The sequence below is a fragment of the Erpetoichthys calabaricus genome, chromosome 7 (assembly GCF_900747795.2).
Source record: "Erpetoichthys calabaricus chromosome 7, fErpCal1.3, whole genome shotgun sequence".
In the NCBI taxonomy this organism is placed as follows: domain Eukaryota; kingdom Metazoa; phylum Chordata; class Cladistia; order Polypteriformes; family Polypteridae; genus Erpetoichthys; species Erpetoichthys calabaricus.
This window is the reverse complement of record NC_041400.2, coordinates 106,249,404-106,269,554: the sequence shown is the minus strand read 5'-3', so window position 1 is coordinate 106,269,554 and position 20,151 is coordinate 106,249,404.

Sequence of the window (20,151 nt, the reverse complement as noted above, 5' to 3'; positions counted from 1 at the left end):
CTGCTCATTCTTAGACAGATGAATGTTCATTTCATTGAATAAAAGAAAGTCATCAGTATTAGAGTATGTTAAAGTAAGTTAACAAAAGAAAATAGATATTTGAAAACTATGTAAAATGTAAAACATTAGTATAATATTTTAGCTGACAAAGTCAGAAATGAGTGAAAAATACTATACTGTGTATGTATGTGTGTTTGTACCTTAACTTTCCATGCTATTCCAAAGACCTTAAGCTATTTTTTGAGATTTCCATGTGTATTAGCTATTGTCATATTAAATCTACTGTTGTCTATATTGCTTTCATATTTTTGGGATAATTTAAAATCATACACAAACTTCTATATTTTCATATATAGATATGTGTTACTAGGTGCATTAATTTTTTCAATTCCACATAAGTAATGATGAGAGACTATTTAATTCACTGTTATAGAACTGAGAATGTTTAAATTCTATTAGAAGTCACAATAGCATTTTCATTGTGGTTTATGAAAATTATTTTTTGTCACTTTATCTTATAACAATGTTAAACTGATACGCCAATTCTTGCAAAAGAGAATTAGTCATGTCCTTTATTTATTCTACTCTCACATCTATTTAATGTCTCAAGCAATCTTGTTGATCAAATGGTGCTCATCTTACATTATACAGTATGATATGAGCATCAGTGCCATTGATATGAGCATATTGCTCAGGCAACTACCAGAAAAAGAATGCAGACTCTTGTACCAAAATATAAAAGAACCAAAACAAAAATGTGGAACAACAGTGATGATGGGACTCTTTATTACAAAATTGTATCTTTAATTCAAATTAATACAAATATGTGACTGATTTCTGAAAATTCTAACTGGAACCTGCTGAAATTAAAATGACTCTGCTTGTCTTTACAGAACTTAACAACAGACTTGCACGATAAAATGAAGTTATGTCTATTTAGTTCATTTTTGTTTTTTCGTAGAAAGTGATTTGTTGTTTTAGTTAATTAATAGAAACAATAAACAGTGACTCTCTTTTACAGCTTAAATGCACTCTCAGCATTTATTATTTCTCATGGGTGGACCATTCATTTTTAAATGGAATAATTTAACGTAAAAAAATAAAATATTATCTCAAGCAATTCATGTTCTGAATATGCTTTTTCTGCTACAGACTAATGATGAGGCAAAATATAATCCATTTACAAGTTGTGAAGCAAAAACTGTCTCTGACTAAGACTGCAGTCATACGCTCATTTACAATAGGCCAGTCCTGCCAAGTAACATGCTTTTACACTGTGGAGGGACAATGTAAAGAGCACACAGAAGGAACCCAAACAGTAATTCAGCTGTCAAATATCAAAAGGTGCAAGTGCTACCTGCTTCATTAGCAATTAGGCATAATTGATCAATTATTTGTTAATATTCTGTTACCCAGTGACTTCTGTCGTTTCATATGTTTGCATTTCCCTTCCTATTTAAGTGGAACAAAAACATATTACCCCAGAAGTACCACCATTTTCATTCCTACACACAGATACTGGGATAATGTACAGGACAACACAAGAAAGAGGGGGTTGGGTCTGGGGGACACTATATGGCTGTGTTACAATACAGCGTTTCTTTTTCAATGTAGACCTTTTTCCTTTTGCTGAATGCTTTTCATATGTCATTTAATAAGGGGCTAGGGGATCAGCATATTAAAGGGAGAAAAATCATATTTCCTATCATATTAATGGTTCTAAGTGGGACTGTAATGTTTTGTTATCAGAAAACTTAAAAAACATATTTTGCTTGAAGCCTTGGTATAACTCACTTTAAACATGATCATAAATCCCTTGTTTATAGATAGCAAGTTTATTGTCAAACTATAACATTTTACAGTAGCACTGTCATGCCAAATTGTTTTAATGCTTCCTGCCAGCCCAGCTTGCTATAGACCACAGTTAGTAGGCTCTCACACTCTAGCAAAGGTATCTGTTGCCATAGTACCTTAAACTATTTTTTGTTAAACTGGCACACACTTACAATTTAACTGTCTGAAAAAAGAGGCACAAAGGATTTGCCTAAATGACAATCCTAAGCAAACAAAGTCTCAAAACAAATTCCAGATATCAAACCAAAAAAAAACAGCAGTACAATTTCAAAAAGCCAGTAATTACAGAGAATAACAATAAACAAAAACAGGAGAACTCACCAACCACCAAGCACATACATTGTACACGGGAGGGACTGCAATTCCCAATAGCCTTTATAGGGCTGGGAGCAGTCCCTCAGTGGACTTCCTCTTTGGGAACTACCCACAAACAAGGAACAAGACAGAACATGCTCTCACACAGAGAAACTAAATAGTAATCACAACTGATGAAAATATATAATTGTACAAATAATAAATAATATTCACGATATTAATTTAAGGATAACACAGGAAAAATGGCATAAAAAGAGTAACTTAAACATAAGCCTGGGAGGAACCCTGGCTTAAACATAACAGAAAACAATCCAAAGTCCTAAATTCTGATTTTCCTTTAACTTAATAGCACTATTAATCTGCTTGTTTTTATGTAATAGATTCAAAGTTCAGACAAATATTGAGTGCACCACCATATTTTAGAAGGAAAATGTGGTGACTGTTCTGGTTTGTCCACAGTTCTGTCCCTGGCCCTAATTTTCTTGATCTTTGTTAATTTATTTTACTTTTTGTTTGTGATTTCTTTGTGAATATTTGATCATTTTGTTAATTTATTTTCTTTTGGAATTTAGCTATTTTTCATTAAGTATTTTTTGTTTTTTAATCATTTTGAAATTTTCTTTGGGTCTTTTAATTGTGTCAACATCACTAGCTATGTTCCTTGTTCTTAGTATGTGGAACCTTAAGATGGCAAAGCCTCCTATTATTGCACTTTGCTATTCTATCCTCCTTTCAGTAATATAGAACTTAAACTTAAAATGTTAAAGGAACAACTCAACAGAAAAACTTGCTTAGTGTGAAAACAATTTAAGGAAAGATTTCTGTTTTTATTTTGGTTTTGTTTTCATTTTGCATTTTCTTTTGCCCCTTCTAACAGTAATGGTTAATCCCACCTTCTTGTGAATCAATCCTAGCACTGTCTTTGACTATATCTCAGTTTTTTTAATGTAAAAATGTAATCAGGTTAATCAGATTCCAGTTATATCAGCATGTTAACTACTCATATGGCAGACTATCATGTTATTGCAATGAATTTAAGATCTCTTCTGTGGTAGTAAGGTCTGCGGTTATTGCCTTATTAAATAAATAATCATTGCACTTGCAGCTTAAGGAAGGGGTGTGGTAGCATGGCAGGAGAAATGCAGCCCGGGCGTATCCGCAATTACATACATGGGTGCAGAGTCACCCGTGGCCGTAATTGATATCTGGAGCTGCTATTTGCCACACCTGTACCACGTCCCCATAAAAAAAGGAGAAGCTCAAGTGCAGAGGGGAGGAAAAAAATTAAAGGAAAAAGCCAGGGGACAGAAGACAACCAGACCAGAGGAAGGTCGGCTACACCTGCTGATAGGGCGACTCCCCTGCTGCAAGGCCTGTATGTGATAAGCAGGAGAGCTGCCTGCTAAAAGGAAGAAGGCACCAGGTTCTTCTTAAAAAGGGACTGCTTCCAGGCTGTTGATTTTAACCTCGTTTTAATTGGATTTATTTATAAGTATTATTTTAATCTCCACTTTTCACCTGCTTTTATGGATTATTTATTTATTGAAACATTTTTGAAGCACTGCACTGTTTATTTGAACACTGTTTTGTTTTTGTTTTTTAATAAAAGCACTTTTGCACTTTGCACCTTCCCCTTGCTTCATGTGGTGTCTTCATTGCATAGCTCATCCTGGTCACAACTATCAACAGTGTCGGGCTCAAGTGGCTCCAAAAACTGAGAAGAGGGAGCATGGAACAGGACCTGCACAATCACATCTTCCAGTTCTACATTTATCTGCTGTTCTTAAGGGAAATGGAAAAGTTTGTTTTAACTCATGAGGTTCATTTCTGTGATGGTAATGTTTCCAATATACGTTTTTTACATTAGAAGGTACATTCTACACTTAACATATTAATCAATCTTCTTCTTCTTTCAGCTGCTCCCGTTAGGGGTTGCCACAGCAGATCATCTTCTTCCATATCTTTCTGTCCTCTGCATCTTGCTCTGTTACACCCATCACCTGCATGTCCTCTCTCACCACATCCATAAACCTTTGCTTAGGCCTTCCTCTTTTCCTCTTCCCTTAACATATTAATCAATACCCCTCTTATATATATATATATATATATATATTACAGTATATATATAAAGCCTAATAATAAGTGCTAACATATCAAGTAATGTCTTACTGCAATTCCCATTTTTTCTTAAGCAACAATAATCTGTTTTGATCAGCGGAATCATAATGCTGCTATACAGTATAACAAATCATAGAAGCAGTTTTGTGTTCATCACCATAATTAACCCCCAAGACATAATAAGAAGTGCAGCTGTCAAGCTGTAGTTTGTGATTCAATCAAGCAAACTTCAGATACAGAATGCAAGCAGACATGAAAATATCTGGTACCTGTATAGTGAATCAGTGAAAGAAATTCTAATTTAGCATCAAAGACAAAGGCAGAAATAGTCACCACTAATGATATGAGAACAAAATAAAAGCGTTATTAATTGAAAATAAGGAATTAGCTTGAGTCAAAGCATCACCCTGTTCTGTTTCCAGTTATACTAGTTGGAAAATCAGTAGTTGCATGGGTGTTGATATCACAGTTACCAGGATACGAGCAACAACAAGAATGGCTTATTCCTATCTACATCAATATCATTCTTTGGTCTCGAGAGAATTAAATACTTGCAAGGGGAGAAAATATGCAGTCATTTCATATATTTTTATCATCATATGTCAATCGTGATACTATCAATATTTGAACAAATAATGTTATTTAAATTTTCCATTATAAGACAGCAGATTCTGAAAGCACTAATGTTCTGTTTCTGAACACCAGGCATATCTGCTCACTTTTTTTTCCTGGACTTAATCAGATATGCTGCTGCAACATTAAAAATATGACTTCTATTATCAAAACTTTCTAGTTCATCTGTAGACATGGTTAGCCAATCCTGAATCAAACTTAAAAAATATTGAAGAACTCTGCTCATCTCCCAGTAAAAAAAATGCACCAGGGTCATAAATACTCCTGGCTTTATGAATGTTCTTGATATTAATGTTACAATGCTACATTGTGGACTGTTAAGGACATCTAACATCCCAAATCCCAGACATTAGACACAGGTTCAAATTCCACTTCAACGTTTTATCGATATATTTTTCACAAGTTAAAGATTGTTGTGTATTGAGTAAGAACATTTACACATTTAATTTTTCTCCTCCTCCTCCTCTTCAGGTGAGTATTGTGCTCCTCTACTCTCAACTTCAACTCCTCTGGCTGAGGCAGAAGGATCCATTTCAAGCTGAGCCTGGGAGTAATTCCAACATGTCAATGCTGTAGCTGGGAAGGAATTTCAGGTCAGGCAGAGCTCCCAAACAGTAAGGGAACCTCCTCCTAGTAGCTTCCTTCAGTGGCACTGTGGTTATTCAAACAGCAGCATGGCCAGAGTGGTGCTACTACCATGTGTTCTGACCTGGGAGAACATAAATATTGACAAGGTACATGGTCTGCGAGAATCCTCAGTAGAATTAAATAAGGAGGTGTGGACTCAAAGGATGACTTTACATTTTTCAGGATTGGTTGGTTCCTTTTAAGCTAAAGGAAAGATGTAATTACTCTTATGTCAAAGAAACATTACATGAGCAACTTAAACAACTGGTAACCAATATCAGTACTCTTAAGGGATTATAAAATATCTAAATTTCTGGTCGTTAGACTAAAGGTAATAATGACCAACCTAGTGCATCCTGATCAAATTTACTTTATTTCAGGAATGTCTATTTTTGATAATATTTTCTCTGTAAGAGAATTTTGGGAACCTCATACCTGTTTGTATTTTTTGTTTTGATCAAGAAAAAGTTGTTCTTCATGTTTACCAAAATCATCTCAAGAATATGTTTCAAGCCTTTAGACTTGGCCCTAAATGTGTTTGTTATTCAGTGACTTTATAATGATATTTCAACTATTTTAAAAATACTAAGTGCTAATTTTCATGTGTAGAAATGTAGAGCTATATTCCTTATTTATTGAGCATTTGTTGCTGTGACACTAAGTGTATCTATTTGGTCTGGTCATCCTTGGCTATCCTTTCTAGTACATTAACTGCTTATGATGATGTCCCTACTGTTTTGAGATACAGCAGTTCAATTAATTTTTATATTGGTGTCAAAGGGTTTCCTTGGAACATACTAACCAGAAAAAGAATGATACTATCCTTGCAGCAGACTGGAAAGAAAAAGTCTAATCTTTCAGCTAGTCTGAAGTGGCAATGCTTTCCAAATAAATATCTTGTTTTCTGACTAGGTTCACAGAAAATTTAGAAAGGACTTTTACTGGTTGAAGCCTGATGTCACACACACAAGCCTCATGAGTGTTTTGTGGTATCCACTGTGACAACACAGTGAGAAAGATGCAGTGATTATCTGGCTTTCCACTTTGCATCTTAGACTGTATTAGAAGACAACGGGTAACAATAAATAACGTCACTTTCATTGACTGAAAGGCCTTCTCATTCAAAAAAAAAAAAAAAAAAAAAAAGGAAGCATGGACCAAAAATGGAATGTCATTAATCAGCCACTTTCCCAGAGGACACTTTGAGAAGAGAAGCTCAAACTCTTTTTCCTAAAAAGAAATTCTACAGCAATAAATATTTCCTTTTCAGTTCATTGTCTTTGTCAACTAAATGGGGCCTCCAATTGGAGCCCCAACACTTTGACATATCAGTGTCATGTCTAAGACACTGGATGTTTTCCAAAATGTAGACTTGTTAATCAATAAATTGGTGGCATTAGTGTGTTGACATTGTTTTTCATTGCTTTTAACCCTCATATGATGTCCTAGAACATACTGTACTTAGGGCGATGTTAGAGTTTAGACAGAATGGGCATAACTGGGTTCATAAAGTACCTCATATGTGCTGGTGCAGCAGGATGGCTTTAGACTCAGTAATGGCCTTGGATATGCTACTACAGGGTATACCTTTGGTATAAGGCATGCATTTATTTTAATACAGACCTCTCCTGGATTTTCTGTGTTGCTGGATTTTTATTATGTGTATTTGTACTTGAAGACTTTGGGTTTTGGATTTTAGGAACATATTTTCATTTTACTTAGCAATTTTGAATCAGTTTTTAAAAACATACAGTTTCAGTTACCAGCTAATTAAAGCAGGAATCGCCATATTATGTTATCCTTTACACCTCCTTTACTTTGCATAGGTAAGCAATGCTAGGTTTTCCAGTATGTTAAAGTTCAATTATTATAAGCAGATTTTCCCTCAGAGGTAAAAGCCAATCTTAACATGCAGTTTTAAAGAAATTTAGGATATGCTTCTCTGAGTTTAGACCTAATATGGATAAATGTTTTCTTCTTCTGACTGCTGCTGAACAGACTGTAGACTTACCAGGTCATCTCTTCATTTCTGATAGCTTGTATAGTGTTATTCATTGTAATAAATTCCAAACAGATTCCAACTGTTTGTAAAGGTTCAATATTTCCAGCAAATTCAGGAGCTTAATACAATAGAGAAGCCACCTTTTTAAGAAACATATGGCATTTAATGAATGAGAGGAGACCATTCAGTCCATTAAGCTTGTTTGTTTAGCTAATAGCTAAGCTGTCTCAGTATCTCATTCAGATACTTCTTAAATGTTTTCAAGGTTTCTACTTTAACTACGTGACTCTGTAAATTGTTCCAGATTCCCAGAACGCTTTGTGTGAAGAAGTGCTTTCTGGCTTTCATCCTAAATGCACTTCCCCTTAATTTCTACTGGCCTCCTTGAGTATGGGATTCACCATTAAATAATTTCAAAAAGTAATTACACAATGACAATAAAGTGCTTGAACTTGAACTTGAAGCTGAAAGAATTCTGCTGGATCTACTTTATCAAAGCCTTTGAGAAGTTTGAAAACCTGGTTTAGGCCCCCACGTAAACTCCTTGCCTCAAAACTAAACAGGTGTAATTATCTGAGTCTGTTAAGAGTTCAACATACCCTTAAATCCCGGGATACACTTGATTTCTCTCCTCTGCACAGCTTCAAGTGCTCTTATGTCTTATTTTGTACTGTGCTGACCAGAATTTTACACAATACTCCAGATGTTGTCTCACTAGCACATTATATAATCTGAGCATAACATCCCCTAATTTGGATTCAACAATTTTAATGATATAACATAACATTCTACAGTATTTGCCTTTATAATTGCTTCTGCACATTGCTTAGATGCTAAAAATGCTGTGCTAATTATATAGAAGTTGCTTCCTGTAGGACAGTATCTCCTGTTTTGTATTCATAATCGATGTTCCTTTTGCCCAAATGTAGCACTTTTCAACATTGAACTGCATTTTTGAAGTGTTCGCCCAATTCTTACGCTTGTCCAAGTCTTTCTGAATTGTTTTTGCTGCCACCTCAGTGTCACCATTGCTCCAATTTTGCCTTCACCTAGAAATTTCACAAGTTTACTAACTGTTGTATATCGGAATCAATCTCATTGACATAAATCAGAATAAGTAACAGTTTGAGGACAGACCACTTAGGGACTCCATTGATGACCTCGCTCCATTTGGAGCAATCTATTCTTATCTGTACTCTTTGTCTCCTGTCCATTAACCAACTTGAGATCCAGTTTTGTAAGTTACCTCTGATGCCTACAGCTGCTAGTTTTAGAATTAGTCATTCATGTTGAGCTGTATCAAAAAATTTTTGAAAGTCCAGGTAAACTATGTCACATGCTTTGCTCTTGTTAACTATTGCAGTTGCTTGTTCAAAAAAATCTAAAAGATTGGTTAGGCAAGATCTGCCTTTCATAAACCCATGCTGACTGCTATTTAGTAAGTTTTATCATACAGACACTTGTGTCCGTCAAGTCCACCTGTACTTTTCCTTTCTCAAGTGACTTTTATATACCTAATAAGGGTTTATAAATTATGTTCTTCATTTCTTTTAATCCAATTCGTAAACTTCCATCAGGTCCAGAGTTTGTATTAGTCTTCAACATGCTGAGGGTTTGAAGCATAGCTGACTCTTCAATTTTAAAATCAATGAACTCAGAGCTTGTTTTTTCTTCAACGTCAAGCATTTCTTTTGTTTCTTCCTGAACAAATACTTGGCTGAGATATATGTTCACTTCACTTGCTATTTCCTTCTCATTTTATATCCCTAAGGGTTCTAAACTTCTCTTTTTTAATTAAAGTACTACTCAAAAAATGCTTGCTGCTTGTTTTGGCTTCACTAGCAGTTTTTTTCAGTTTCTCTTTTGACCTTTTGAATGCTTTTCTTGACCTTGTATTATTGTGTCTGATATTCTGAATAAGAAATACTTAATTATTAGGCTGCTTTTTAAGTTTCCTATACAGTATTTCAGTTTTATCTTTTAAGTAATGCCCTTATATATCCATTTCAGTGATTTTTGGAGTATTTTTGCTTTATTTCCTTTTGGAATAAATTTATTTAGAGCATAGATCAGAATGTCTCTGAAGTGACACCACATATTATTTATAGTTGCTGAGTACAGTTTACAAAGTTATAGTATACAAGTGACTTTGCATGCTTGTTTTATGACTCATTGTTTCCTGCTCTTACTAAGACTGCCTATTTCATGCTTTTAAGAGGAATATTTTAAAAACACATACAGTATACTATTTTTACCTTTTACCTATGATCAGTTTCGGAGTACTTTATGTGAGAAAATGTATTTTTCTGGTAGATACATTAAACTGGCAATAACTAAGAATAGGAGGAATAAGTTAAATAATTGTACCACTAGCAGATTTTGTTAGATTCCAAATTTGACTTTCTAGTTATTTGAAAAATGGTTTTAATTTCTATGAACTACTTCTAATTTGGAAAGGTTTGTTACATTACTTGAGTAATTGATGGGATGTTATTTGGGATTCAAAATAGTAAGACAAGTGTTTTGATTTAAAGTTTTACTATTGTGTGATGTATTTTCAAAAAAGTAATTCTTTTCATTCTTTGTTTTTTTTCTATTATGTTGTTAGTTAGAAGGTTGGCATGGTTTCTGTATTTATTAGTGTTACTATTGACCTTTAAAATAAAACATTAATCTTGAAGTACTAAAGTTTTCAATGTTTACATCTTTACACATATTTTTTTTGCTCTTATATCATGGTTATCATTCAATTATAGATTCATTTATTATTTTAATAAGAACTATTATCTTATTATTAGCAAAAGAATTCAACTACTGTTCTTTAAAAATTCTAATTTCTGTTAACAGTTCCCGTGTGTAACACAACGGAAGCATAAATGTTAACGAATTAATAAGCAAGAGTTGTTCAAGGGAATGGGGCAGTAAGAGTTTTAAATTTACAGAAATTATTGCCATTTTGCATAAATGTGCACAGTAAATGATAATCTGTTCACCTTTCATTTATTCTTCCATTCTGGTGCTTAAACTGCAAGCAAAACAAAATGTAAGCCATCCTATTAAAGTATGTGCATACTCTAAATCTATATTTCAAAAGCCACTTGAAACATTTCTTTCTTTATATTTGAGAATTGTTTTCATAGTAGTTTTCTTTCTTTTAAAAATACATTTGAAAATTTTATTCACTCTGATGAGAAATTTCACTTTATAGACAATGTGCTATTTCTGCACAGGTAAATTTAAGTATTAATCACTTCTTGATTATCATGGAACCGTGTTGTTTAGACATGCAAGAAATTTTAGTAGTTCACTGTATTTTTTATATGTGACAGCAATACTTCTACTACTATGACAATGTTTATATTTAAAATGTCTATGGGACTCAACAAAACCTTATGAAAGTGAAGAATGTATGCTTTAGCAGTTACGAAGTAGACTGTCCTACCAGTTTGGAAGGCAAAAACATTATAGTAGGCGATATACCAGTGGATTTGAGAAATCCATTTTACTGGTATGAAATTTTAGTATAAAAATTACCAAAAAACTTACATAAAATATAAATGTGAAAATAAATAGGAAATGTGATTTTGTGTTGCTGTATCATAGTCTTAAAGATAATGTCGCAATTTATGAATTTCTATGTAATCTGTATGCAATAAGAGAGCTGCCCTTTTAGAGAATTAGAGAGTACTGTGTGGTTCAATCTGATTGGCAAGTCGATGCAATTTGGAAGAAGCTACATCTTGTGTTGTGTTTGGCAGCAGTGCTATGAGCGAGCTAGCAAGCCAGTGAAACAGAACAAAGCTGTACTTTTACTGGTTCAGGACAAGTGAAAATCTACAGTTGAATCATTTTGAGTAGCAGAGCACTAATAAGTGTTTTCATGCATAATATGTCTGTACAACATTACATTAATCATTACATTGATTGATGTAGGACAAAGTGGGCATTGATCATTCTGATAGGCTTTAGTGGCACAGCAGGCCTGTTAAGGCAGGAGATTTAGCAGACATCCAGCTGCACAAAACCCCCACTTACATTCAAAACTAGGTGAATGAACTCTAGTTCCAGGATCTGCCTATAATTCATCCGATAACAAATGTCCAAATCAGAGCTGAACTGATATCTTTCTAGAGGCCCCTCTGAAGACTCTTTCAGGCCAGAAGTCACAAAATGGACTTAACCAAGAACAAAGACCTTGTGGCAGGTGGCCGGGTGTGGTCATCAGCCGCCTGCCTATTTAAGGGGCCGCCTCCCTTCAATGAAGGCTGGAGTCGGGTGAGGAGTTGGACGAGGTCGGAGAGGAGGTGGCAAGGAGAGGCCTGAAGTGTGTGAGAAGAGAGAGAGAGAGAGAGAGAGACGGCTGGGGAAGAAGCTGGGACGACGAGAGGTGGCTAAGTGAAGCCTGGACTTTGGGAGACTGTGGGGGTTTGGTGGCGGTGCACTTAGAGACTGTAAATAATATAGTGTAAATAAACGTGTGGTGATGGCTGTAAATGTGTCTGCCTCTCTGTGTCCGGGCCGTACTATTTCACAACCTATAATTTAAGGAATGACAAGTAGGATGGACAGAATAATTCGCCTATGAGAAGAGCCTAATTTTGTAACTGGAAGTGACTTTAATCCAATCATGAGACAGTACACATTCCTTAAAAAGAAGTGAGCCCATATTCCTATGGAGGTGTCACTTTAACATGGGAACTTCAGAAGATAAAGTCTGTGCCAGAAAGAGTAATGCTTTTCCCTATGAAACGGCACACAACACAACAAAGGACCAAACAGGAAAGGACTTTCTATCAGAGAAAAGATCATGCAGCAAAGAGGCTGAGTGAACTTCAACACAAGTAAAATCCTCCAATTGAACCTGGAGTAGCCATAAAGCAACAACTTCACAACACTGGACATCACCTTTAAGCACATGGTATCATAAAACTCTTCATCTGTTTCAAGAGTAATTAGAATTCTAAATAATCAGTAAAAAGCCAGCCTCTCAATGTGTTTGAATATCTAGTCTGTCTGCATTGTCTTACATAAATTGTATTATTCTGTTTCTAAAAATGAGTGTGTTTTGAGTAACCTTGATATAATGCCAGGAGACCCACCTCCTACAACAGAGAAATGTTAGGTAGGAGCCTTATTGAATTATTTAATTAATTACTGTTATTAATGAAGGTAAAACCGATAATTAATTAATCAAGTTAAATCTTTCCTCGCTTCCTACATTACCAATATGTTCATTATTTGATACCCAGTACATTATGCAGGTATGTAATGAAATCATCAGAATTTTCATTCATACCATGATATGGGTTTCGGGCCATACCACACACTCCTACAGTGAGTGACGCCACCAGGTGGAAATATTTTGTCTAGGTGCAGTGGAGGCTCATCAAAGAATTAGGGCATTGGTTACTTTCCTTATAATAACAAGAGTGTTTACATGGTCCCGCATGAAGCAAAGGAGCTGCCTTAAAAGCCTGACGCTTTAAGGACAGCAGAAGACTCAAGGATGCAAGGCCATCAGGAGCCATTTATACAGAGTGAAAGAGAAGAGTGAGATGAATAAATATGATGAGTGCTTTAGTACGGCAAGTTGACACTCCAAAAAGAAGACAAAGACACATTTAGAGGTATACAAGAAGCATGATTTGTTACAAAAGGCATGGGACAAAACAAGGTAGTACTGGCAGATCCAATCTCAGTAAAAAGAACCTTGTACTTGTAACATATACTTAAAGTGTCTTTGTGGATTAGGAGTTGTTAAGTGCAGGATGTTCAACTATGTACAGTCATATGCCCTTCTATCTGAAACAGAATTGGTCAAAGACCCTGAAAATTCCCAGCCTTTATAGTTGGTATATGAGCTTAGGAGCACAACAGCCACCAGAATTGAAAAATCCACAGAACTCTAGGAGAGGGTGGTTTTGGGGGACATTCCAAACACTCAGAAGTGGTTCAGAGAATTATCCAGAACACAAACCTTAGGTTGGTATATAAAGCTGCCTCTTAGACAGTTGCCCATTTAACTTCGAGCTAGAAGGTGAGTTGGGCAAGAGCTGGCAAAAAGGCAGCACAACCTGAATAGTGCATGTAGGAAAGTTGTTGTTGTTTTTGGAGGTGCAATATTTGAACTTATGGATAAGTGGGTGAGTCACTTCCACTTTATTGAGATGATTGAAAAGCTATTTAGCTAAGCCCATTGTTGAAACTAAGGGTTTCTTTTTTATTTGTTACCTGACTTTTTAAAATTATTTACTGTTTTTATTTTCTGTAATAAATGTTTTTCACTCACTTTGTTCTTTTAGGGTTGTACGCACTTTTAATTAGAAGTATTAGTTACTGCCCTCCTCATATTCAAAGTGAAGCAGTACTAGTTAAAATACAAATCGCTTTAGTAAATTTCTTGTTCACTGTATATTTTTGTTAATTCATTTAACATTATGCTATTTCTGGTGATTCTGTTTATATTCACTTTTTAATGGATATATAGCATATATGAAATAACCTCCTATTTTCATTGTAACAGCTATAAATAAATATAATACAATGTGTAAATTGGAATTTATTATATTAATCCTAGGTTATGGACAAAATGCTGTAATTGTGTGTCTTAACACCTGAAAAGAGCTACATTAAGCAGATGAAGCCCTCCATGATGTAATGATTGCTTTTAGTAGAGTAACTTAACACTAAAGAGTTAATATCTAGGTCTGTAATGAGCTTTTCCAAAGTTCATTTTTCTCTGGCAGATGCGTCAGTGCACAATAACTGTCTAAGAAAAAACAAAGATGATATTAGTGAAAAACAGAACAGAATGCTCCTGACAGATAGAAAAAAAGTCAATATGATCCCTGAGACAGCACAGCCTGAACTGTGGAATAAATTACATGATTCGATGAATCTGGGGCTTCATGCGGACTTACACAAAATTGGAAAGAAAAAAGCTTGCTCTGGCTTCAGATGATATTTACTGCTTGATGGATTTACTAGCAGCCTCAGTACAGTCATACTGTATTGAATTATTGGCCTCTATTTAGCCGTGTATCTGTGGGAGCTTGAGTGTCCATTTAAGCAACAGTGAGCTGGATGACTGCCAAATCTTTTTCCAGCTTCTGGCAGGAATAAAGATTGAAGTTAAATAGCGAACAGTACATATAACATGAAACTTAAGAACAAGCTTATGTTTTAAAGCCATCCAAGGCAGTTGTAGTTTATGAATATTAATATACACAATATCAATAGAATATCAACATTTTGTAATTTAATGTGAATGTTTAGCCATTTGTGATTTATAAAAAACACAACAAAAATTGTGTGGTTCTTTAATTACAGCAGAGCTGTACATAACACCAGAATACATTTGGGAAATAAGGAAAAACAAGGCCACTTGGCCTATAAAGGTGTGTCATTTCTGCTCAAGTTTACTCTAAATCTGTTATTTGTGGTGCAGTTACTGGACCACAAGAACAGATGAGAGGAATGGTCATGCATTGAAATGCACTCTCTTTTGTTTGCACGAGTGACAGACTTCTCTTTGTCTTAAACTTAATTCTTATCTTTATCATGCAAGTATTTTAAAAGTACTTTCAAATTTTAAGACTCCTCCAAAAACCCATATTTTACATCCTATAAATTCAGTTGATTCATTATTTCTAGGCAATATAACTGACTACATTCAGAAATTGTCATGTGTATTGTTCCCTGAAAAATGTAGAGGATACTAGTATTTTTCCATCATTCTCTGGTGAGGAAAAACTGGAATTGAAACTCTAAGTGAGATGCCATCAATACATCATATAATCTATTTAGTGTATTATGTAATCTCAGGAACACTACTGCTATATGTGATGGCTATTGTCAAAGCCTTCTATTGTAATATTTAATGGTTTCCCTACACTGCTTAAATGCAGTCTGATTCATTGTTATATGTTCTTTGCGTAAGGGATTGCTGTAAATTGATTCTTTCCATTCCTTCCAAAATCCAAGATTCAAATGCTTATTTCCCCGAACACATTATAATTCTTAATAATATACTTTTAAATATTAATCATTTTTCTTAAAAATAACTGTATACAATAGGTTTTAGTAAATTTGTAGGGGTGATAGTAGGTTTTTTGATCCAGTCCAAGTAAAGAGGGTAATCATAATACATATGTAATATTTACTAACATTTGCCAACATGCTGTTTTGAGGGACACTAATGGTGACACTAAGTTCTTTGACCCACTCTAGGTAATATTACATATGTAATATTTACTAACTCTTTAGCTGCTCAAGTTTTACAGGCTGTCTTGTATGAGAAATCCACTAACATTTCTATTGACTTGTAATCTGGCCTCAAGACGTGCAATGAGCAAAACTTTCTTCTTCCTAATTTATTATTTAGTTTTCTTTTTTTATGTATAAAATTTGTTTAAGTTGGAAGATAAATGTTGGACTGAACTTTAATAGATAAAGAAAGCAAATAGCCTGAAGCTGTCATATTTTGGTGTAAATCATGTCATAGTTCTCTTACTGATAAAAATTCATATTGGTCCATCAGCAGAAAAGCAGTCTTAAACCATGACACTTTATTCACCAAGTGGTAGACCATGTTATATTTCCATGAAAAGTGTTATATTTTGTTACTGCTAAACAAATGTATCCACAGCACATTTTTTTTAAAAATCTACTGGATCTTCCAGATGGTAATCTACAAACTTATTATAAGAAGTGATGTTTTGAGAAAAAAAGATTTGTCCAACTATCCTTCCACAATTACCCTTGCTACTAAATTTTTATTTCTGTTGCTTAGCTACACCCGTGGTAATCAATCCTACGGGTGCAGTGTGAGTTGGGTGGTGGCCGAAGGCGGGGACCTTGGCGGTCCGATCCTCGGCTACAGAAGCTGGCTCTTGGGACGTGGAATGTCACCTCTCTGAAGGGGAAGGAGCCTGAGCTAGTGCGCGAAGTTGAGAGGTTCCGGCTAGATATAGTCGGACTCACCTCGACGCACAGCTTGGACTCTGGAACCAATCTCCTTGAGAGGGGCTGGACACTGTACCACTGTGGAGTTGCCCCCGGTGAGAGGCGCCGAGCAGGTGTGGGTATACTTATTGCCCCCCAACTTGGAGCCTGTACATTGGGGTTTACCCCGGTGGACGAGAGGGTAGCCTCCCTTCGCCTTCGGGTGGGGGGACGGGTCCTAACTGTTGTTTGTGCGTATGCACCGAACAGCAGTTCAGAGTACCCACCCTTTTTGGAGTCCCTGGAGGGTGTGCTAAATGGCATACCTTCTGGGGACTCCCTCGTTCTGCTGGGAGACTTCAATGCTCACGTGGGCAATGACAGTGAGACCTGGAAGGGCGTGATTGGGAGGAATGGCCCCCCCGATCTGAACCCGAGCGGTGTTTTGTTATTAGACTTCTGTGCTCGTCACGGATTGTCCATAATGAACACCATGTTCAAGCATAGGGGTGTTCATATGTGCACTTGGCACCAGGACACCCTAGGCCTCAGTTCGATGATCGACTTTGTGGTCGTGTCGTCGGACTTGCGGCCACATGTCTTGGACACTCGGGTGAAGAGAGGGGCGGAGCTGTCAACTGATCACCACCTGGTGGTGAGTTGGCTTCGATGGTGGGGGAGGATGCCGGTCAGGCGTGGTAGGCCCAAACGTGTTGTGAGGGTCTGCTGGGAACGTCTGGCAGAGCCCCCTGTCAGAAGTAGCTTCAACTCCCACCTCCGGCAGAACTTCGACCACATCCCGAGGGAGGTGGGGGACATTGAGTCCGAATGGGCCATGTTCCGTGCCTCTATTGTTGAGGCAGCTGACCAGAGCTGTGGCCGTAAGGTGGTCGGTGCCTGTCGTGGCGGCAATCCCCGAACCCGTTGGTGGACACCGGCGGTGAAGGATGCCGTCAAGCTGAAGAAGGAGTCCTACAGGACCCTTTTGTCCTGTGGGACCCTGGAGGCAGCTGATAGGTACCGGCAGGCCAAGCGGAATGCGGCTTTGGTGGTTGCTGAGGCAAAAACTCGGGCGTGGGAGGAGTTTGGGGAGGCCATGGAGAACGACTTTCGGACGGCTTCGAGGAGATTCTGGTCCACCATCCGGCGTCTCAGGAAGGGGAAGCAGTGCAGTGTCAACACTGTATATGGTGCGGATGGTGCGCTGCTGACCTCGACTCGGGACGTTGTGGGTCGGTGGGGGGAGTACTTCGAAGACCTCCTCAATCCCATTAACATGCCTTCCAATGAGGAAGCAGAGCCTTGGGACTCAGAGGTGGGCTCCCCCATCTCTGGGACTGAGGTCACCGAGGTGGTCAAAAAACTCCTTGGTGTCAGGGCCCCGGGGGTGGATGAGATACGCCTGGAGTTCCTCAAGGCTCTGGATGTTGTAGGACTGTCTTGGCTGACACGCCTCTGCAACATCGCATGGACATCAGGGACAGTGCCTCTGGATTGGCAGACCGGGGTGGTGGTCCCCCTCTTTAAGAAGGGGGATCGGAGGGTGTGTTCCAACTACAGAGGGATCACACTCCTCAGCCTCCCTGGAAAAGTCTATTCAGGGGTACTGGAGAGGAGGGTCCGTTGGATAGTCGAGCCTCGGATTCAGGAGGAACAGTGTGGTTTTCGTCCTGGTCGCGGAACAGTGGACCAGCTCTATACCCTTAGCAGGGTCCTGGAGGGTGCATGGGAGTTTGCCCAACCAGTCTACATGTGTTTTGTGGACTTGGAAAAGGCATTTGACCGTGTCCCTCGGGGAATCCTGTGGGGGGTACTCCGAGAGTATGGGGTACCGGCCCCCCTGATAAGGGCTGTTCGGTCCCTGTACGATCGTTGCCAGAGCCTGGTCCGCATTGCCAGAAGTAAGTCGAACCCATTTCCAGTGAGAGTTGGACTCCGCCAGGGCTGCCCTTTGTCACCGATTCTGTTCATAACTTTTATGGACAGAATTTCTAGGCGCAGCCAGGGCGTTGAGGGGGTCCGGTTTGGTGGGCTCAGGATTGGGTCACTGCTTTTTGCAGATGATGTTGTCCTGTTTGCTTCATCAGGCTGTGATCTTCAGCTCTCTCTGGATCGGTTCGCAGCCGAGTGTGAAGCAGCTGGGATGAGAATCAGCACCTCCAAATCCGAGACCATGGTCCTCAGCCGGAAAAGGGTGGAGTGCCCTCTCAGGGTTGGTAGCGAGATCCTGCCCCAAGTGGAGGAGTTCAAGTATCTCGGGGTCTTGTTCACGAGTGAGGGAAGAATGGAGCGTGAGATCGACAGGCAGATCGGTGCGGCATCCGCAGTAATGCGGCCCCGGGGAAGACCCAGGACACGCTGGAGGGACTATGTCTCTCGACTGGCCTGGGAACGCCTTGGGATTCTCCCGGAAGAGCTAGAAGAAGTGGCCGGGGAGAGGGAAGTCTGGGCATCTCTGCTCAAGCTGCTGCCCCCGCGACCCGACCTCGGATAAGCGGGAGACAATGGATGGATGGATGGATGGACATACAATTAGAAGGATAAATTTGGCAACCACTCACCCAGCAACAGATTATGTTTCAAAAGAAAGTATTTAAATTTCCTCTTAAGTTTGGGGTAAAGTATTGGACATTTTGTCCAACTTGGAATAAAACATTGTTATTGCAGCAAAGATATTATTTGCAAAAAGATATGCATCAGAATATTAATGACTAGTAGTGCTACCAGTCTAAAATAGGTTGAAATCTATATAATCAACATCGATCTCAGTGTTAACATTTGCAGTGCACCATGCAATCCATATGTCTCTATTAATGCCATTTGGTATGGGATTTGTGAAAGTAGTGGTAATGTTTGTGATGTTCCATCTATTGGAACGATGGAGACCTAGCAATTGGACGGACACACAGACAGACTCTTTTTTATTAAGTTGGATTATGTAACGGCGTTGTTCAAGGGAAACAAGGAGTTTACTAGAGCTGAGCTCAAACATTTACTACCCATAGGGTGATTACAACCCATTCCTACTGACAATCAACCATGGGTATCTGTTAGCATAGATTCCATCATGGATCTAATTCCTTCTCCATATTATACCACCATTCTGGTTGTAGACCTCTTTCTAGGATAATTGTAGTGACCAGACATCCTGTATTTTTTGCCTAACTTACTCCTACAAAATCTTCATTTTTTCCTGTATTTCAAATATAACTCAATTCACCATTTATTAGGCAACATGGCAGCATGTGTTGTTGTAGAAAGAGTACATTTCTACTTCAGTTCTGTAGAAAACCCAAGAAATTTATAAACTCAAAAGGGATTGTTGTAAGACTAAGCAGAAACTGAGAAAAACTAAATTAATTGTACATGATGAAATTTTGGGAACATGGTAATATTTCTCTAACATTAGAAACAGAGTGGGTAATCTTAGACTGCTAGTCTATTGAATTTACCATCACATGTGAAGTGGATCAACAAAGTGTTCGGTGATTAATTATGAAGCTTCTCCTCTTTTTTTTTCTTTTTTTTTTTACAGGAAAAAAAACAATATCAAGTGTATGTAATATTCGTAGGATCCTTTGCCAACCCCAGTTGGTCACCTGAGTCCTCAGTCTTGTCCCTATGGGCATTTTTTCAAGAAAATCACAAACTTCTTACTT